Source organism: Triturus cristatus, chromosome 3_1 (genome assembly GCF_964204655.1).
Source record: "Triturus cristatus chromosome 3_1, aTriCri1.1, whole genome shotgun sequence".
In the NCBI taxonomy this organism is placed as follows: Eukaryota; Metazoa; Chordata; class Amphibia; order Caudata; family Salamandridae; genus Triturus; species Triturus cristatus.
Genome location: NC_140583.1, coordinates 979669117 through 979691809, shown reverse-complemented (window position 1 = coordinate 979691809; position 22693 = coordinate 979669117). Strand labels below are relative to the sequence as shown.

The window sequence follows — 22693 nt, the reverse complement described above, 5'->3', positions numbered from 1 at the left end:
TAGAGTGCACTATCATCCAAGAGGGTATCCGGGTGCTGAGCAGGTGACATATGGGTCTTCAGCTTCTTGCAAAATTCAAGAAGTGACGATGAGGCGCCTTTGTGTAGTGACACATCATTCCAAGATTTAGGAGTGATGCAGGAGAAGGCTCGGCCACTGGAACTGGTTTTCTGCAAGTGTGGAAGAGCAGAGTTGTCTGGGAGGTTTATGAAAGCAGATACAATTGTTGAGGTATGCTGGGCCAGTGTTGTGTAGTGCCTTGAAAGTGTGAGTGAGTAGTTTGAATTGTGTTTGTTTGTGTATGGAGAGCCAGTGGAGCTCTCTCATAGGTGTGGCATGATGTGAATGAGGCAATGGAGATTGAGAGTAATTCTGGCTGCAGAGTTCTGAATGGTCTGCAGTCTTTTGGAAAGTTTTTTGTCAATATAAGTCCAGCTTGCTTGTGACCTGGACAAGCCTGAAACTTTTTGGGATGCTTATTGGGAGCCATTTGAAAATCTTCCTCAGCATCTTCAGCGTATGGAAGCACGGGCGGTGATGGCGTTGACTTGGATGGTCATGTCGAGTTTGCTGTTGATGACGATCCTGAACTTGGAGTTGTCAGTACTGGATCTGTTGGCCACTAAGTGGAGTCCCACTGCGAAGTGGTCTTCCTGAAGATCCTGATTTCAGTCTTGCTGGTGTTCAGTTTTAGGTAGTTGGTCTTTATCAAGTATACGATTTCAGTCATGCAGGCAGTGAACTTGATCCAAGTCTTGTTCATGAGAGAAAGAATAAGTAGTGTGTTGGTGGCATAGGAGAGGATGTTGATGTAGTAAGAGCAAACGATGCTGGCTATACGGATCATGTATGTGTTGATGAGGGTGTCCAAGATAGCCCCTAATTGAATTGACTTCGTTGTGGCAGCGGTTTCTTCTGGGCTGATGATGGGCTACGTGTTTAGCACTGTTTCTTTGGAAAAGATTGTGTGGCCTTTGACGAGATCTGTTGGCTCCAGTTGTGAGTTGAAGTTACTGTAATTGGCAGTGATTTGGTTGCTGAAGAATTGAGAGCAATCATTACAGAGGTCCTGCAAGGGTGTAATCAAGTTATACGCGGCTGCTGGTGAGGTGAAAACCTTCACAATGGCACACATTTCTTTGTTTCTGTTGGGGCTACCATCAATGCAGTTGGCCAGAGCAGAGCATTTGGCGAGAGCATCTTTTGGCAAATTCGAACATGCTTCTGTCTGTTGTTGCGCTCCAGTTGTTTGAGGTGGCGTTTCATGAGTCTGAGTTCCTCTGTGTACCAACTAGATAGATTGGATGAGTTTCGTGGCGATCTCAATTGCCTTACTCTTATTTGTTGCTTTCCTCCCTTTTTCTGTTTAATCCACTCACAGGAGCTTTTGGTTTCACATTCAGTAGATTTGCCATTTGTCTTGCTCCTAACACAGACTGCATCTAAGACAACAGCCATGTTTAAACAACACCACTTTGCTGCATTTTAGTGCCTCCTAGTGGTCACTAGGAGAGTCTAGAAGAAATTGAGAAGATACAGGATCGATCTCAACAGACTTACAAGAGTACTATAAACAAGCACTGACAATGCCAATTGGTCTAGCTTCTACATAAAGGAAAATGACACTGATTGGCATTGCCCAAGCTCGTTGAATCATATTTCATGGGGATATAAATGGGTATAGCTAGTTACAGTATGGCCTGCTATCAGTCATCCAACTTCCGATGGGTGAACACAATTCATGTAGAAGTTAGAACATCTGATAACTTGCATATTCCTACAGCTTTAAAAGAAACAAAAACTTTTCAATGCTTTCAAAATGCCCACAGAAAAAGGGACAGCTTTAGCAGCCTTTTGCAATAAGGGAAAATATTCCTGCTACTATTCGTGGTCACAATCGGCAGAGCTTGGAACACTCTCACTGCTCTTTAACTATGTCAAGCAATTAACCGCCAGCCAAAGGCCTGCTTAGAGGAACCAAAAGCTGCCCAGGCGAACATGCTTAAATCAGCCTTACTTCCTTTGTCTCCTCTCGCCACCTCTCCTTCCATCCATCCATTCTGCTTTTGTCACTCTTTCTGATTACCTTCTGTCTACCATCACCCTCCCTCTCCGCACTTCTCTTTCTCTCCCACTTGAAGCCAAGGGCCGGAATGGCTGTAGTGGGCACTGGGCATTTTCCTGGTGGGCTGGATGGGTGGTGGCCACTTTTACTACTGGGGCCACTTTTCCAGCAGTGCTGCAACTTTGGCCTCCAGCAACAAAAGCGGAAGCACTTGCTAAAGCTTCTCACTAGCTCGCCCTGCCCCCCCCCCCAGTCCGGGCCAGAAGAATTGTGAGGGCTGTTCTGTGTTCCCAGTCTGGCCCTGTTGAAGCCTTCCTGTGCCTACTGCATTTAACCTCGGGGAGCTGGGGAAAGTGACAGAGGTTCTAGGAATGGGCCTGGGCTTTCCACGAGTAGTTTTACACATCTCTATTCCACTGCTTGTAAGTCAAAACTCAACATTGTAAGCCTGCCTTCAACACTTTTTTTAAGTTTTATATAGTGCAAACTTGACCCAGAGATGTCAGAGCCTTTTATTTTCTATGTGACAAATTGTGTGATTTGCACTACATCTCCTATACTCACCCTCCTATCCTCACTCCAATCACAATACTCCCTGTATTACCCGTATCCCCCTCTTTTTCCTCCTAGGGGCACTACCTTCTTAAGTAATGTTGTAAGCCAATGTACGTTCAGTGTGATTAAATAACACTGACGACTAAATACACTACGTGTTCCTTCTAGTATTTGTTCTTGAATATTGGTATTTTTGTTGTTGATGATTTGTTCATTGGGACCACTTTTTATAATGTACTGTTCTATAACCAGGTCCCAGTGATGTATTTTGGGTTTGCCCCCTTTTTGTAACTTTCTGAGGTAAACATCAACATCGCACAATTATCATTGTCACTTTCACTGGAAACTGAGACTAAGGAACTCTTTGTCTATCGTTTAGACAACGATCAACTTCGTTTAGTGTTGATTTGCCTCAGTTGGTGTAACCGCTTGGCCTTGTGGGAGTGATTCGAACTGAGGTAGCGTTTGGTCAGCCATTATGTCTTCATGCTGTGACGCACGTACTTTTCTCTTTGTCTTGTAAGTCATCACAAAATGGTTCACTTTACCACAGCCAAGGCATGTTTGAACAATGGCGGGACACTTACCTTTGTGTGGAAATGACAATCCACATCTGTAACATGTTCTCTTTTTCTGTGGAGACTTTGCCTTGTGTCCCTCAGCCTTGTACCTTCGCTTATTTTCATGCTCATGACTGGCGAACTTTGGTCACCTCCAGCCTCCATGTCAGCATACTCTTCTGCGTGAGCAGCCTTGATGAATTGTTCTAAGCTCAGAGTTTCCTTCAACATTCGTTGTTGAAAGGAATCTGACAGACATCCGTCTATTACTCTGAGGCGAGTAGCTAGCCCATCGTTAAACTCATTGAATCTACAGTGCTTCACTAGAACATCCAGTCTCTCAACAAATTCATCGATGATTTTACTTAGTCTCTGGTATTCTTGACTCATTATGCATCTTTCGTAAACCAGATTTGGCATTGGATTAAATTTGACATTCAAGGCTGTTTTGATTTGTTGGTACGTCACTTCACCTTCTTGTGCTATCTTGCTTATTGCTTCTTTTGCTCTTTCACCAGCCATGTTCCTCAGATATTTTAAAATCTTTTTATCATCTTTTTCACCTATTGCATTTATGAAATCTTCAAAAGTCTCTTTCCATGCAATTCATCTGCAGTTGCATTCTGCAGCACATTTAGAAAGAGGAAAATGCCTCTAAGGATTGTTTTTGTGTGTGAAGATTTGCCTTCCAGCACAAAAACAATCATGCCTGTAATGCAGGCACCCTTACTCCATTGCACAAGGGTGCCTGCATTGTCGCTAGGCTGCTCATTGATCGTAATTGAGATGGTGCATTCCTACCATCTCCCTTTCATGCAGCGCACCAAGTTGTCTTGCTGCGTTGCGCTGCATGAAAGAATGATTAATATGGGCCTTAATTACCAACCTAGTCTTTGAGAAGTGGCGCACATCTGGGGCCCACTGAGAGGTCAGTGGCATGATCTTATATTGTATCTTCGCAAGATTTATTGATGATTGCTTGTTGATTTTGACTGGTAATAAAACGGAACTACAGGATTTTTTCCAGCATTTGAACAGAAGTTACAATATGTCCTTTACAATGGCACACAGTCGGGAGAAGATTGTTTTTCTTGACATTGAGTTTTATGTTGCTCAAGGGAAGATTAACAGCAGAATGTAAATAAAGGCCACCTCCTGCAATTCCGTCTTGCATGCTAATAGTTTACATCCTAAACATCAGATCCATTCCATTCCCTATGGCGAGATGTATAGGGCACGAAGCAATTGCAGCAAAGATTTAGAATTTCTGCTTAATATTAATGATATAGAACAGAGATTTCTAGCCAGAGGATAAACAGGGACATTATCCTCAAGGCTAAGAAGAGGTTGCAGAAATTAAAATGGACAGATACTCTTGTAGATAAAAAAGAAGAGACAGAGATACTAAGGACCCTGTTAGACTGGTGACAGGTTATCAGCCTGGATCACACCGAGTACATAATATACTTAAATGACATTGGTACTTGCTTACGTCTGACAAATCTTTACAACCTTTCCTATTGGATAGTCCAAGTATCACTTATCATAAGTGTGTGACCATATGGAATATGATCAGCCCCAGTTACCCTGGGAACCTTATGCCCAAGAAAACATGGCTACATAAATTGAAACAGGGTTCTTACTCCTGTGGAAATTGCAGTATGTGTAGAATGTCTATCAATGGAATTACTGAATTTGTATACAATGAATCACACAAGTTTTGGATTAAGACACATATAGACTGTACGACTAAATATGTTGTTTATGTAATTATCTGCAAGTGTGGTAAGATTTATGTGGAGAGTACCATGCGATCAATGAAGGATTGTATTGCGGAACACTTCAGAGCTGTTAAGAATCTAGATAAAAGATACCTCATTGGGGCCCATGCAAAGGAATGCCTAACTCAGAATATGCGGTCAGGCTTTACATTTCATGGTATTGAACATGTATTACCTGATGTAAAGGGTGGGAATCGAGAATTAAAGTTACGACAGATTGAGGCCCGCTGGATTATTAGGTTACATGCTGTGGACAAGGGCCTCAATTTAGATACTGAGCTACAATACGTTCTGGGCACTTGTGATGAACCCTGCTCCCATCTTTTTTCTCTTTTGACCCTGTAAATTTTCTTTTCCTTTACCCTCACCACTCTATGGGAACACAACGGCTGGTAAAGATGGCATAAAAAGTTGTTGGTTTGCGGGCTATGTAGAGAAAATTGGTGATCCGGAGACTGGAAGAATTTGACTATATTGCTTTTGTCTGAAGTACAAATTTTATCTTCATAACTTCGTTTATAGCGCAAGGATCAAATTGGTGATTTACATGTATAGTAACCCAATATAACTAGGAATCAATAACCTAGACTTATCCTTGATTGACTAAAACTGGTGCCCGCATAAGATATACAATTAGGAATACCAGGATACTGATTTTACTGCAGTGAATACAGTGTTCTCCTTGTGAAATTTAAATGACTATTGAAGTTTGCTTTTTAGGGATATGACACCGTTTGAGACCTCTAGTTGCCATTCCAATATGGCGCCCGTGTTTATATTATTACACTTTGACTGTGATAGTCTGTTTTTGATTCTGATGACAACATTCTGGTGTATAAATTGGCAACTCAAAATGGCGCCCATGTTAGACGCCAATATTCCATGAGGAGCACTCTTCCCATTGTTTGCAGGTATCACGATGTACTACACAGTATTTGTTTTATTACTAATTACCTAGGTAAAGTTGTTGAATTATGTGTTTTTACCATGTGTGAGCTTACTTATTTGTAATATGTTATTGGAGTACTCGGCATTCAGGTGTTCCGAGGGTGAAAAGTTGGAAGTCATGTGGAATACTTTCCTAGCGAATTTGAAGATGCAACACTGCACTGTTTAGTGTAATTACATTGCCTACTTGATATTAGCCTATGGACAGAGTAGTGTGCTTTGAGGGATATGACTCCGTTTGAGACCTCTAGCTGCCGTTCCAATATGGCACTCATGTTTACATGTTACACCCTTGCTCCATTGCACAAGGGTGCCTGCACTGTCGCTAGCTGCTCACTGTGTGCCAGCGCAGGCAGAGGACAGGAAAGCGCCATATCTGAATAGATATGGTGCATTTCTACTATCTTCCTTTCATGCAGTGCAGCAAGTTGTCTTGCTGCATTGCGCTGCATGAAAGAATGATTAATATGAGCCTTAATTACCAACCTAGTATTTGAGAAGCTTTGGCCACAGGTGTGCTACTCATCTGGTCAAAGACATGACTGCTGGAAAACATCAGCAAGTCCATCAGGGCTGATAGGTGTAAATCGGTTACAGTAAAAGAAGCCATGTTTTATTTATTTGTTTTATTTTAGCATGTTATAAGTAGCAAGCTTACAAAACCGTCATAGCTCCTTTGAAGACACCTGCATCTTCCAAAGGAGACTTTAATGCTTCATGAGTTAGCACAAACAAGAATGGAGGGAGGAAATTTCAGGAGGCATTCATATCCACAAGTGATAACGGTAGGTAGCATTTCAGCCCAGTATTTTTCTAGCTTGTTCCATTGCAAACAGGGTCGAATATTAGTCTTGGTCCCTTCTAAAAAGCACAGCACAGCCAGAACTGCTTAGCCAAGTATGTTATGAATGGGAACACACAGACACCATCATTTGGATGCATGTCTGGGCATACCTGTACCACACAGGGTGAATGCCTAAATCAATGTTATCCGCTAGTAATTTCTCAGCACTGAATATCATGTTCTTTGCGCATCTGTGCCATTAAAGAAAAAAAGGACACTGCTTGACTGCACACAAGTGAGACAAATGCTACTGGGTCCCATTTGAGATGTGTGAGGTTGTTTGCCACTGGTGTCCTGATGTTCATTCTGCTGTGGTTCTGCAAACTGGGCAAAGTACAATCCTTTTCGCACTTGACACCCAGTACAGCTTGAGAGAGCAGTCACAAGTCTCTCAGAGAAATAATGTGGTGGAGGGAGCTCAGAATTCAATCAACCAACAGACACAATAGCTTAAATGTCCAGCTCTGTGTTTGTCCTTCATAGAAAAAGAAGGTACTTTAATAACGCAACAGTAAATACTACACAATCCAATGGCACGACAAACAGTACTAAGCTGTGTTCTAAAAGTGATGCAACAAAACCCTGCGCCTCCTTCCCGGTATTCACTTTCCTTCCCATTATCCTCAAGATCCTGCAATTCCCATTCCCAATTCTCTTCAGGCTCAGGCAAGAATAGACTCAGGAATAGATGGATCAAAGGTTCTCGATGGCTTGGACAGCAACTCAGTGCAATTGTTTTAACATTCTTTCTGCAAATAAGTCTCAAGCGGGTGTGTTAGGCCACCTGTGCACCTCAGTCTTTTGTCTCCTGGTGTAGGCTAAGTGCTACAGTCCATCTGCAGGTTGCAGGACTGACTGTGCATTGGACATGGGAGTTTCTCCTGCCCTCACAGCTAGATTTTTCTTATATGTGGGAACCGCAGCAGCGGCCGAGCTCAGGGCAAAGTTCACATGTCAGTCTCATAGACAATGGTCAGCAGTGAGCATCCAGAAACCAGCAGTGGAAGCCCTCCTGTTTGGCTTCTGTCAGGTGCTCAGCAGTGGCAGCCTTTTGGGGGCAGTTGCAGCCTCCGGGATGATCAGGTTTCTGTGTTTCAGCTGTAACACAATTTTTGTCCACTCATCTGCAGCAGTCTTTCAAGCATGCAGCAGGCTCCCAGATTTCATACCAATATATGATCTGGGTCAGCTCATTTATGAGCTGCACCAAGAAACTGTGGACTGACTCTAGAGTACGGTTCACTACTGGATTGCCATCTTAGATCATCGGCTTTCTCCAAGGTGCCTCATGCCAGGAACACACTTCTCGTCCCGGAGAGTTTCTCCTCCCACAGTGGCAGGCACACTCCTTCCATCTCTCAGCAGGCAGGCAAGCAGGCTTCTAGGTCTTTCGGCAGACCTCAGCTCCACAAGCAGAAAGTGTTGACTTAATGTGTTGATCCCTCACCTCTGTGAGATTGCTGTGAGTCAGACACCAGCCCTGGTTGCACAGTAGCTCTTCAAGTGCTCACTTCCTTGGCCAAGGAGAACTTGGGATAAGAAGAAAGTGGAGTGATTTTGATCCCACTTTTATACACATTTTGTAGTCAGGAGATGTGGTTCCTGAGCCTACAGAACAATGTTGGCTTGGATCTCTTTCAAATATCATGCTTTCCAGACATAGCCTTTGAGCAAAGTGATGTCTCTCATAGCGGGTAGCAATCTTGTTAACTTCAAGCTGGAGTATTCACAATTTGGACTCAATGAAGTTTGAGCTCTCTTCACCTGGCTCTCATTACCATTCGAGAAGTGGCAATCAGAGACTGGAAAAGTGTCAAGCCCTGCTTAGAAACGTCCTCATATTTAACAACAGAAACTACAGACCTGCCCATCACACCTACCGTCTTCCAAATGACAGTGCTCGGGAAAAACTAATAAGCAGGCCTTTGCTAACAAGGCCCTCATGGAATTTTTAAAAGGAACCCTGTCTCCAGCCTCCTCTCTTCATTGTCTAGGTCCCAAACCCTCCAGCCACAGAAATACAGGCAATACACATCTAATGTCTGAGGAAAGTTGTCTGCATCCTACACTTTGTGCCATGTTATCCAGGGCCATCAAAAATGGATCCCATTGGCCCCAGTATTCTGAGTCAAAAAACACAGATTCCTACTACCATAAATGTACTGCACATACACTGCACAAAGACATACACTCAACATGCACATGGGATACCAGTGTAAGTTCAGGGTTTGACATCACAGTAAAACTTTACATGAGAGGGGTGCGAAGAACCCCTGCATATACACGGGAGAAAGGTCTGCTAACACTAATGATCCAAAACATGGTATGCTCGACGACCACGTAATGTGATACACTCTGGTCATGGACAGTCATCCACTGCCTACTATGAGAGCATGCTTTATTGCGCCCCTCCGGGTCATAGGACAAGTCCTGGACCTTTCATCCTCAGGGACAGGCATAGGCCTCTGCACACTTGCAACATCAGTATCACCCCAAAGTTAAAGTAGAAGTCAGGATACAAGTTTTACTTGCAGTTAGGCACTTAAGGCGGGGGTACACACCTGTTCACAATGCAGGGGGTATTTCCCGTCCAGCTAGGATCTCACCATATGCAAATAAGCCGTGGCTCTGCTATGAGAACTAACCTTGTTTCAATGCTTATTTAAAAAAATGGAGGCCTACAGCGTCAATGATTGCCATTTGATTGTGGTTACAAAGAAGAGGGACTTTAGAAAACAATGTATTTCCTTTGAGAGATTAGATCTACAATAGGAAACTATGGAATACATTTTAAGGTGTATCTCATTCATCTCCGGCTTTATCCTGGCTAGTCTGACATCCCTACACACTGTTGGTCCCCTGAAACTATATGAATGCATTTGCACCCTTTTCATCCTCAACTGAAGGCACATCATCATGAATGCAACAGCCTGTACAAAAAGATGTAAAATCTTGGGCAGTTATGGTGAATAAGCAGGATTCTGCTGGCCCTTGGCAACTGCAGCGACAATCATGAGCCATAGTGTGTTGTAATGGCTGTTACCTCTGACTGTCCTTGTTCATTTATCTCTGTGGACTCTAAAATGATACAACAGTAACCCCATGCACCAGAATGGGAGGCAGTTTGTATGACTGAAATCCAGGTAATTAGCATACAAAAGTTGAAATGAGGTCTGATTTAACTGTACATCGTGTTCTGCAGCAGGAGAAAGGCACACTTGGATAGCAACAACCAACACAGAGCAAAGTCTCTTTTTCCCATTTCTAGCAAACATGTTATTACATTTATCTTTCAATAATTACCCAAGGTAGAGCTGGAGCAGCTCTGCTACAACAATAACCTTTTGTTCCTGCCCTCTGGAAAATACCTCAACCTGAGCAGGGAACATAGAAGGCAACTTAAATGGATAGGTAAACTCTTGTGAGGCTTGTAGTGCCATGTACCATATAGCTACAGTTTGTAGTGATATCATAGTCTGCTAAAATGGAATTAAAAACCAAACAACATAGTTAATGGTTATGAATGATGTTTCCACTAATTAGTTAGCTAATTTTAACTGGATAGGGAAAAGAACTGTAAAATAAGTTGTTCCACACTGTGAAAAATTGAGTGGTGAAACCCTACTCAAGAAACAACCACAATACTTGTCAGGGTGAAGTCACAAGCACACCCCAAATTAACCTGTACTCGACCCTCTGGTAGCCTGGAACAAAGCAGTCAGACTTAACTTAGAGGCAATGTGTAAAGTATTCATGCAGCACTTCAAACAGTGATAAAGTGAAAACACAGTACAAACAAAATCCCAACCCAGCTTAGAAAAATAGATCAAAATCTCATAAATTAATTAAGCCAAAACAACAAAAATGTAATCAGTGTACCCAGAGATATGCAATTTTAGAGATATACGTGAAAAAAACTCAACTTGCAGCTATCTTGCCATGCGAGATCAGGAGAAAGTCACAAGCTCAGGCTGACTGATATGGAGCACGAGTTGGATACAGGGACCAGGCTAGTCCCACTGAAAAGTTACCTTCTCAGTCCAGTGTAAAGAGTCCTGTTCACAGTGGAGGGGGCCACGAGGAGCAGGGAAGCGCTGTGGATGTTTGTCGATGTAGCACAAAGAGCAGGTCTGGCGTCATGGACAGTCGTCACTGTAGCATGAAGATCCTGTTGTTGCAAATGGTCGGACTGGAGCTTTGAGGTGGTGATCCCCACGAGCGGTCGATGCTGCAGAGTGAAGGGTCACGTTGACAGAACTTTGCGTTGGTGTGCAGTGTGAGATCCACGGGTTTGGTGCCAACAAGCCCATTCGCAGAAGTGAAGAGCCCAGAAACTTCAATTCAGCTACACTGAGGCCGCATCAAGGGTCCAGGACTTAAGGGGCGCCACTTGGGGGTCAGAAGCTTACTCCAGCTGGATCCGGGTGCTGGTCAAGGTGATTTTGAGCCTGTTATGTGCCTGTGGCTTTGAACAGAAAGTCCGCAGACTAGTCCTTGGAGTCACTCGGGTCCAATCCCTCTGACTCAGGCAGTAGGGCAGCAGAGCATAGGCAGCACTCCAGCAGGGCAGTAGTCCAGCAGAGTAGCAATGCTTTCAGCAGCACAGCAGTCAGTCTTCCTAGCAGAGTCTCCACAGGTCCAGAAGTGTACTGAAGTGTTGGTGTCTTAGGTTCAATATTCATATCAGGTGCTTCCTTTAAAGTGGGAGGATCTACTAGATGTTTCCCTTTGAAGTGCACAGGTTTCCTGACTCCCCTGTCTCCATATTAACTACCAGGGGTATGCAGCCCTTTGTGTGAAAGCAGGACACAGCATATTCAACTCCACCCTCCCATCCTGCCAGTGATGTCCCATCCAGGCACACCTAAGCTTTCTATTATTTGTGGCTGTCTAGCAGGAATACACAAAACCCAACTGTCAGCTACACCCAGTCATGTGACCCAGAGACAGGCTGCAAGCACTAAATGACTAGGGCAGGAAAATGCAGACTTTCTAAAATTGTTATTTTCAAAATTGTAATTTAAAATCCAACTGTACCATATGAGAGGATTCTTCATTACAATGCAAAAGACACCAAACATAAGCTGGTTGCCTGTTCTCATTTGGAAGTTACAGCTTATTAAATGTAATAAGGTAACTCCAATGCTATCTTATGGGAGAAGTAGGGCTTGCAGTAGGGAAAATGAATGTTAAGAGTTTCTCACTACCAGGACATGTAAAACTTAGAAGTACATGTCCAACTGTTAAAATACTCTGCACCCTGTCCTTTGGCTGTCGGGGCCTACCCTAGTGGTGACAAACATGTATTCAAATGGAAGATTAGGACCTGGCAAAACATTTATTTTGCCAGGTTAAAATGGCAGTTTAACACTGCACACATGGGCTGCAATGGCATAACTGAGGCATGTTATAGGGCTATTTATGTGAGTGGAAAAATCAGTGCTGCAGGCCCACTAGTAGCAATTAATTTACAGGCCCTGGGTGCATGTACAACCACTTAACCAGGGCTTTAGAAGTAAATTCAATATGCCATTTGCATATAAGCCAATCCTACCAGATTTCAAGAAGAGAGCACAAGCACTTTAGCGCTGGTTAGCATTAGTAAAGTGTGCAGAGTCCTAAAGCCAGAAAAGCAAAGTCAGCATAAAAGGAGGGTTGAAGGCAAAAGGTTAGGGGAAAAGTCAAACCAGAGATGCCACGTCTAATTCATAATAATGTCATAACTGACGTTAATGATAAGGTGATATGTGCTGTCACCAGTGATGTCGTCAATGATGTCATTTATAATGTCATCTGTGACATCATGCTTGAAGACATGGGAATTCGAGTTAGTTATGGTTTTATGGTTGAGGTTAGTTATTGTTTGTACATTTCAGTGTTTTAGGTTTTGTTTCTTAACTATAGCCTCACTTTCACTGCCTGCTGTGAGTTTCTTTAAACATACATTAATGTGTTCTGTTGAAAAGGAACAATAATTTACCCCTAATATTTTTTATCAATGGTTGATGCTTATTGATATAATCCAAAATCCAACTCCCCAGCTTTAATATTCTGCTATTCCCACAACACTATGTATTGCCAAACACTGCTTAGATGAGGGTTGACAGAGGGGTCTGGCGTGTGCCAAGGCTCTGCACCCATCCTCATGAGTGGCTAAGCTCTGCTACGAATGGTAAACCGTTGATAAGTAGGCAATAATAACAGTTTACCAAAATTGTTGCTTGTGGGTTGCCGTCCTTCCCCTTCAGAACTCGTTCCGGCTATCTGGCACCCGAGTGCTACTCCACACTTCTGAACCTTGTCAGAAATATAAAGCAGCATCACTGCACAATCTGACAAGATAAAATTAAAAATTAAAAAGTTATAAAGTTATCTTGCTTCATTTCATAGACCCTCATGCAGATCCTCAGACCTCCCCCTGATCGACAGGTGAGAATGGTGGATTTTGCTATGGCATTCCAGTAGAGGAACTAACGGTCATGATAGTCGATTGATTACTCCTTCAAAGCTCTATGCCACATTCTTGTAGTGCAAATATCTCACAACGAATTCACACCAAACCAGAGTCCTGTTTTGGGTCAAAGGGTTACTTTCATGCCATATCTGGTGTGATTACGTACAGAAATGTTTATTCTTTCCAAGAGAAAACAATCTTGTTTCAGATAAAAAGGTAAAAACTACTTATTTTTGTCCCCCACTAGCCTCCCCACTTTAATTTCCCCCCATTTGAACTCCCCCCATGAGTAGCGGCTGGCCCTTATGGGCATCAGGACTCTGCCCACCCCCATTATTTTCATCCCATATTTTATTATACCAATATTGATGTGTGATGTGACCAGTGGTGTCATCGATGACCTCATGTGTGCCTGTTATTTCATAGTAGTATAATAAAAGTAATGCAGACCCTCGCTACTTGCTACAATGTTCAATCAACAGTCTGAGGAAGGCAGTCTCTCTGTCTGGTTGCTGCTGCAAGGACATAGAGGCACCTGCTCCAGTAAACAGACAGGTTACCCATGACTGGTGAAGTCTCAGCCCTGGCCTCAGAGACCTAAGAAGCCACAGGGCCTCTCCTTTAGTGATGCGCTGCAGTATCATCCATACAGACCGTAGGCTTAGGCCTTGCAGTTCCAGAGGTTGCCATCAATCTTCTTGTTGCCTAACCCTTTCCCATCTCATCACTGGGTAGGGAGGGGTCAGAGCCACATGACCCTTCTGCAAGATGGAAGTAGGTGACCTGAAATAACAAGAAGATGAAAACTGATTCCTACACAATAAATCAGTGAGTCATGTTCCTGCTTCAGTGCCTGAGGTGAGGCCCATCCACCAGCAGCTGAGGAGCTGTATTCAGGAAAAAGAAAAAGTCTGTTAAATGTGTTTGCAAGAGTGAAAGAGTTTGTGTTTATGAAAGAGATAATGTGTACATGTGTGTGTGTGTGTGTGTGAGAAGGAAGTCAGATTATTAGTAAGCAAATCTAAGTGAGAATGAGTGAGTGAGAATAAGTGTGACTGAATGAGAGTGACTGTGAGACTGAGAGTGACTGAGGGTAAGAGTGAGCACAAGTATGTGGGGGAGTTTAAGAGAGTGAGAATGAGGAGGTGAATGTAAGTGAGCATGAGTGACAGTGTGTGAGTGAAAGTGACAGGGGCATTAGTGAGAATGAATGAGACGTGTGAGATTGAGTAAGTGTGTGTGAGAGTAAGAGTGAGGGCCAGTGAGTGAGAAGAACAGTGAGAGTGAAAAGGAATGACTGGAGGATTAGGAAGCAGTTAGTGTGAGTCAATGTAAGTGAGCATAATTAAGAGTGTGTGAGTAACAGTGAAGCACAGCGAGTAATCCAGACGTTAGTGACAATGTTAGACTGAGTAAATCTGAGGGTGAGAATAAGTGAGACTGGGTGAGAGTAAGAGTACGCGCATGCCTTTGTGAGTGTCAGTGAGTGAGAATGAATTAGTGAGTGTGAGTGAGTGAATGTAAGTACCTATTGAGAAGAGATAGTATGTATGTGCCAGTGTGTTACACTTGCAAGTCTGCTGCTGGCCCTTGAATATTATCAGTAATTCTTGGCATATTGGGTATCCATATTAAAATATTGGCACTGGTTATTGGAGGATATTCTTGGCATATGGGATACCCATGCTAAAATGTTGGCGCTGGCGTATTGGAGAAAATTCTTGGCACATAGTGTGCCAATGCAAAAATGCTGGTTGTGGCATACTGGATGCACTTCTTGGCATAAGGGACTTGGCAAGCTAAATACTGGGGCTGACATAGAGGTTATTCTTGACATAAGGGTCACCCACTGCAAAATGCTGGCCCTGGGATATTAGACCTAATTCTTGACATAGGAACCACCTGTGCAAAAATGAAGACAATGGCATATTTGAGGTAAATCTTTGCAGGTGTGTACACAAGGCAAAATGCTGGCGCAGGAGCATTGGGTGATGGCATGCGAGCACTGGTGGCACATTACTGGTGCTGGCTTGCTTGAACTCAGTCTTGTCCTACGGAGCACCCCTGGCAAAATGCTGATGGTGGCATACTGGATGTAATTCTTGGTATTCGAAAGCGAACAACCATCAGATGTAGGGCTAATTAAACATATAAATACTGAAGCACTCTTGCCCTTATAGAAACAAGCAGTGTTGTGGCTTGTTAATGTATTTTTGGCAGAAGTCAACGTAATATAGTGCTTGTTTTCTCCTCTTCAAACAAGTAGTCCAAAACTCAAAGACAGTGGCGAATAGTTTATTTAATTGTTCTCATGCCATTATATAGAATACAGATGATTCAGCCATATAGAATACAGATGATTCAGCCGACATATTTTGTCCAACGCTGAAGTTTCGCAAGGCTAATTAAACAAGATATGACACAATTGAATAATGAGGCTTCAAGACAAGCATGTCTGATTCAAGTGGCAGGCCCAATTTGTTTATGTCTAACACAGTTTAAAACTTTTTATCTACTATAAGAGGCTCCAAATTGTAGTATTGTCCCTTCATCAGTCATTGTTTGGTTGCCTCCAAATCAATCTCAAATACCTGAGTCCTACAGCCTGTCGTGACGGGGTAGGACAAATGTGGGAATTTGGCTCCTCGTATGGTACGCCTAGGACTTATCACGGTCCAAGATACATACAGGACTTATAAATCATTGCAATGGTTTTCACTTATAGTGCAAGTACTATGTTTTGAAAAATTGGACACCTATTGTGTATGGATTCTCTAATGAACGGGGAGTGAGCAGGTGTATATGGCAAAAGTAATTAAGCCAACAATTTTGCTAACGACAGGTTGTAGGCCTCAGGAATTCGAGATGGATTTGGAGGCAACCAAACAATGACCAATGAAGGGGTAATACCACAATTTAGAGCCTCCTGAAGTAGATGACAGGTCTTTAACTGTTTTGGACATATAAACCAATTGGGCCTGCCATTTGAATCAGACATGTTTGCCTCGGAGTCCTCATTATTCGATTATGTCACGTCTTGTTTAATTACCCTAGCGAAAGTCCAGTGTTGAATGAAACACATGTCGCCTGAATCAAATGCATTCTATATGTCTGAGTCATCAGTATTCTTTATAATGGCATGAGAACAATTAAAGAAACTATTCACCACTGTCTTTGAGTTTTGGTCTACTTGTTTGAAGAGGAGAAAACAAGGACTATCTTATGTTGACTGCTGGCAAAAATATATTAACGAACCAGCACACTACATGTTTCCATGCGGGCAAGCGTGCTCTAATATCAATATGTCTAATTAGTTCTAGCGAGGTTGCCACGGTTGTTATAGTACCCTTCTTATTGACATTGTGGCAACAGATATCTAATATTGTGTGAGCACCAATATTCTATCAGAGGGGACTATACTGTACATGTCGGGATGTGCAGAGAGAGTAACACGGTTGTCAAGCCCTTTTTCGTATGATTGCATAGAGGACTTAGGGAATCATGACAAAATGTTTGCCCTGACATTCTGGGGGACATATTTGACTTATGGGTCACCCAGTATATGGGTGGCATCAACTGCAAAATTCTGTCTCATGCTTATTGTATGTAATTCTTAGCATAAGAGCACCCATTTCAAATAGGGGGTTCCAATAACTAAATGCCCCCGGCACAATGGAAGTCATTATTGGCATATAAGGGGCAAGCACAGCATTTTCTTTTTTTAAATCAGGAGCGCTGCTGGGGACAATTAGACTTCATTGGTTGGGCACAGCATGACACTTCTTGAATGTTTAATGAATGCCTTTACTGACTGTTGAGCAAATGTATCTGAAAGTGTGCTTTACAATGCACTATTTTACCCAATTATTATGGTCTGGGTTGACATTGCAGCAGTTGCCAGACTATTATGTGAGAATCACTAGAGAGGGGCATTGGCTCCTCTCATATGTTGGGGGCCAGGAGTACATGCTTCGATTGGGCAGAAGTTGTTTGCTTCCATAAAAAAGTGCCTGCCCTCCGCACACCAGTGATTATTTTGTTTATTTATCCAGCTGCCTGACTTTGAAGGTTCAGGGGCTCACACAAGACATTGTAATGCTATTAAAGTGCCTAGATACTTTTGGTGCTATTCTCTGGCAGCAGCACAAATGCGAGGAGGGCATTCATTAACCTACATGGATGTTTAGGCCTGCAACTGCTACCTGACCTTAAGTTTAAACCTTAACAAATATTATTCTACAGTTCTTTGCTTGTTTTAAGATAAGTACCCCCTCCCGCAAATGCTCATAGTAGAAGTTTGATTCAGTGGCTTGAATTGGGGGCCAGTATCTTTCCCACCACTTTCAAAGATCAGCCACCACTGACCCTTGGATGGATCTGTAAAAAAATGGCATAGCAACACTTTGCTGAGTGTGTTCACTATGTTTTAAAGTTGATGCTGATTCATCAAATGACTCTGAAATTGTTTGCAACAGAGAAACGCCTTTTCAGTGCTAGCACACGAGAGAGACTGACAGCCCAGGGTAAACCCTACTAAAAAGCAACAGAACTCCATAATGTTCAACAGCAAATTATGAGTGGGAAGCGAACACAAAAAGAGCCGCGCAACCTGAGACAAGTCTGAACATTTCGTGGCAACAGGTGTTTGGCATCGTGTGGGCAGGTGACTCCTCAGTGTGGTGATATGAGGCAATGAAATGAGCACAGATGGCGCCACTTCCAGAGAATGACCTTACCTTGCCGAGAAGGCGGTAGAGGGATGATGTGATGACATCATCCTGCTGCTGTATCTAGCAACGCCATGATCACGTGATATTATCACATCGATGAGGTTATCTCACGAGGTAAACTGCGCTGCCTGCACTGAAGCAATACTTGCTTGAATGACGTATGCGTCAGTATGCTGTGTTCGTGTCTTGTAAACCACCCGGCACGCACGTAGACCGAATGCTTCAGGTAATGCTCGTCATATGGACAAGACAAGAAGATGCTGTGGGGTTTCGAGTTTACTGGGTAGTTCCGTCAGCCTCTGGACGACAAGTGCCGCGTTCTGGAAAAGGTTCGACAAACAGTGCTTAGGTTACGGGGCACCTGCACTTACACTTCCTCCACCGTCATTTCCCAAGAGCAACAGCGGAAAAAAGAAAGGCATAACCCGAAAAAAAGGAAAAGGAAGAGAAAGACGGAAAAAACGTCTAAAAGGACGGAAGCTGGGGCAGGGACGAGAGAAAGCGAGGGAGTGTCTGACAGTGGATTAAAGAGGCCCAAGGTGAAATAAGGACTACGCAGCCTTGGGATTGGGCGCTCTGACATTTAAGAACGTCGGTCGCGGGCTTCTGAGCGGCGCTTTGGGCACCGGTACTCATTATGTCACAAATTAAGCACTGGTGACAACCTTCCAGTTTTAGCATCTGATGTCAGTACCCAAGCCTCCATTTCAAGCTCTCGGATCGTCCTCTGTCTAGAGTGAATAGTTAATCTCATCCTGTTGTATTCTGGTGCTTTACGTTTTTCAGTAAATCGGATGAAGTATCACCCAGGGGAGGCGGCCGCGTGGCAGCTCAATTAATTTGTGATGGTGGTACTTTGTGCTTGGCAATATATCAGGAGCTGGCAGAGGTCTTTTATGGCTTTCAGGTACATGCAGCATGGTTTAATCCTCGTTTGTTTGCCTGCTGTTTGAATCCCCCCCCCCCCCCTAACACTGTGCCCACTCTGAAAAGGCGCCCACTCCCTAGGAAAATATATTGAGCAAAAATGTTTCAACGATTTTTGCCACACAAAGCAAAATGGCATTTTGCAGTTGGACTACTCTCTGACCTATAGTAAGAAAAAGGTAATGCAAGGGACATTTTCTTATAATGTGGTGACACCTACTGGCAGTGCGAATAGAAGCTTGACCCTGCTGTAAGGATCTGCAGAAAACTTGAAACCTACTCACTTATCCTAGTTGATTGGGGCATTTCATGAAGATTGGTTAAAACGGCCCCAAAATATAAGGAGCTCAAAAATGCCTTTTCGATGGAACCCAAAACATAATCATAACTATGTAGTTGCTGTCATCAATTGTGTAACAATAATATATATAAAAAAAGTGTTGTGCCGCAACGCACCTGTTAGTGCTTTTTGCCTAGCCAATGAAAGCATTTTGTTGAAACTCACCCAAGAGTGCACCCATTACTGGCTACTTGATTGCGGCCCTTGTGGCCGTTGGAGCTTTCCACACTTGTAGTGTCGAAACGCGTCATGGTTGCCGAGGTAGTGTAACAGTGGAATACAATTTTAAAAAACTGCAGCTATACGGGTCCGTGCTCCATTACGTGGCGAAATTGGCAAGGCAAAGGTGGAGTGTGATTGATATATATATATATATATATATATACATACATATATATATATATATATATATATATATATATGCCAAATTTCAAGTAATTCTGTTCAGCCGCTCGGGCTGTACCTTGGACTAAAGGTCCCTATGAAAAATTGCATGGGGAAAACGTGTTTTGGGAGCCCCCTTTTTTCTCAGCCCCCGCTTGACGAATCCCCCCGAGACTTTCAGGGTAGGAGTGGAGCGCCCCGCCTATTTTGAAAATTTCGCGAGGATTCGTCAACCGGCGCCAAAGTTATTCCAAATAGAATGTTGCGGATTTCCTATGGAAACACGGTCCTAACTATAACTATCTACTGGCGACCGCCAGTAGATAATATATTTCTCCAACAGCAATTTAACAAGAAGGTATGCAAGCATACAGTAAAGCAGGTTGTGAACAAAACTACAGAGTCGACACGTGTCACTCTTCTTAGCACTAATAAACGGCGTTGGAGAGTAAACAAGTCTGCTCCAGCCTCTTTCGATGGATATATATATATATATATATATATATATATATATATATATATATATATATATATATATATATATATATATATATATATATATATATATATATATATATATATATATATATATATATATGGCTCACAATCTCCATACTCCCACTCTCGGCGAAACAACGCTCTCCAAACAAGGCTTCCATCAATTTATTAGTGCAAGTGCACAGAACAGTGCATGCCTCCCCAACGTATTTCGGTGGAATCACCTTGTTCACAGGTACTGTCGGCAAAAATATAACCAGCAGGTGAGTATTTATAACACGTGAGTATCCTCAAATGAGTTCATCATAAGCAAAGCATTCTGGTATAATTAGTTCATTGAATCTTCCATAGATCGCAATGCTCCCATAATAAATATCGAAATATATATTTTTGGGGGAAAGGTTCGTGGAGATTCGTCAGAGGGCGCAAAAGTTATTAGCAACACAAAAAACAATGGAACAGCTGACCTAACTATAACTACCAGTGGCAAATGTATTATTTTATATAATATATATATAATATATACTATATATAGATATCAATGTACGCAACAAACTGAATAGATAAGAGACTTGAGATGGGGCATAGAGTTTCCCTTGTCATACTGCAGGCTGCACTCCCCATCATTGTTTACATTTCCTGCTTCTCTTGCACCGGGTTAAACTTTCTGCAAAGTTTTCCAGCAATTGCCCCACATCTGTGGAATAACCTACTGTAACTAATAAGTGATTCCACCAAAGGTTTCATTGATTATTCAATGAAACCATGTTCTTAGAATGATTTTTCTACCCATCATAGCAACTGGCCCACATCACCTACAGATGCATATGTGTATAGAAAGCTAAGAATGTGGTCGACCTAATATGCACCTAAATTTCTTTCTCTCTGTGCGTTGTTGCACATACTACAGCTTGCTATAAGATCCTGCACACAGTACCTTATTCTACTGTTTACATTTAGCGTTTGCTGTATGAATACCATTGCAAGACATTTTACATATACATGTACACCCAAAGATGTTTAAAATAATGTCCGAAGTGCCCATCTGTGCTTTTTCATGTTGAATGTCTAGAAGGATATATTACACACCTTTCTTTCTGTACACTGCCTTCTACCTCTAAGCACAACATGGAGGATAGTTACTCTACTCTTTATGACTGCCCTCCCAGTATAAGTTTGGTATAATTGGTGTCACCATATTATTTTGTATATCCTTTCATTTCCAGATCCCTCATCGTTATTGGAATATACATATAATATATGAAAGCACCTGTGGAACCTTGCTGGCAAATGAATGGCACAGATATTGGTTATACAGCCTTTTTAAATAACTACTTAATACCAACCAGATAGGCCTGCCGATACAAATAGATATGCCACAAATTGCTGTTGACTGAAGTACTCTAACATAGTCTTCCCGGCATGTCCCAAATAGTCAAATACTCTGAGCAGTGACCTCTTATAATGGCAAAATGGATGACCATAATGCGGTCCATTTTGGCAAATCACTTCAGTTAGTATCTCACAATGATAATCATATAAAGGAGGACTGTAATGCACATCTTTGATTACCCCTCACTCTTTATTGACAGCTCTTTTACTTGTCAAGGACCCTTAAGATCCCAGAGTTGACATATTCCTGCAATAGACAGCGCAGAAAAACAGATTGAGAACATAAAATCTAAACTACTAGCTTTATAAAGGGACCTGCAGAATCAGAGCTGCCAACATTACACATTTAAAAAATAAACATCTATGTGTAAAATGTCCTCATCCATCACTAAGCTAAGCACTGGGGTCCATGACATGATAACCACAACTCTGTGAATATCACACATTACATGCAAACACTTCCCACCTAAACTCATAGCAAAGACAACATCCTTTCAACCACACAACCTCGCTGAAAACATGGCTTTTCCAGCTCTAGGCCTATCCATTCTGTGGCGAGGGCGGGTCTCTATTTGCTGTTATGTGGTCTTTTTTCTTAGCGCTGGAACACTCTTGGGAGTAGCTGCGCGCTCTATAAATACCAGATAACATAACTGTGAGGCAGGTGCTTTAGCACCTTCAAAAGGGAAGTCAATGCTATACAACTACCATAATACAATGCAATATAGCGAAGACTAGAAACTTCCTGATCTTTCAGTGAGACTGGGAAGTCATAAAATCTCATAATTTCCCAAGAGGATAGTCCACCTCTGGCATCCCTTATTCTTCAACGAGGATTCACAGGATACATAAGAAGCAGAAGGTCTCCCCAGCATGCTTTTCAGAGCGCTCGCTCCCGCCCTTGGCTCGACCTCATTTCTCTCTTCGGAAATTTGCATTAGCCTGTGACACATCCAGCGATGACTCACTCCCAGGCGCAGTTAATAATTCACAGCAGACCAACAGCTCAGTTCTCACACACCTGCAGAGTGCTGCAAGCTTCTCCAAATCTAGCTGTGGACAAGGATCCACCTGGGATGCGCATCAGCACAAAATCCCTCGTGATTCATCAACCGCACCGTGACCAAAGCCACCATACTTGTATCTAACTCCGTCTCAGTGCAGGGTAAGTGCGTGAGCCTAACAAACTCCCAGTTTGGGAGATGGGAGGTAATT

At 42.7% G+C, this 22693-nt stretch overlaps 1 protein-coding gene across 4 annotated transcripts in view; it reads left to right on the top strand.

Annotated features, from left to right (window-relative positions):
* Nucleotides 1-22693, top strand: part of LOC146861354 (cAMP-dependent protein kinase inhibitor alpha-like) — a 330507-nt gene that overhangs the window by 221891 nt on the left and 85923 nt on the right. Inside the window, exon 1 of one of the 4 annotated variants that reach the window (XM_085645660.1) lies at nucleotides 18096-18163. The exons of 1 other annotated variant lie outside the window; for it this stretch is intronic. The gene's annotated coding sequence lies outside the window, so the exon portion shown is untranslated. Of the gene's footprint in view, nucleotides 1-18095; nucleotides 18164-18746; nucleotides 18845-22395; nucleotides 22644-22693 lie in introns of those variants that run through there. 2 more of the 4 variants (XM_085645659.1, XM_085645657.1) reach the window with 2 other exon arrangements.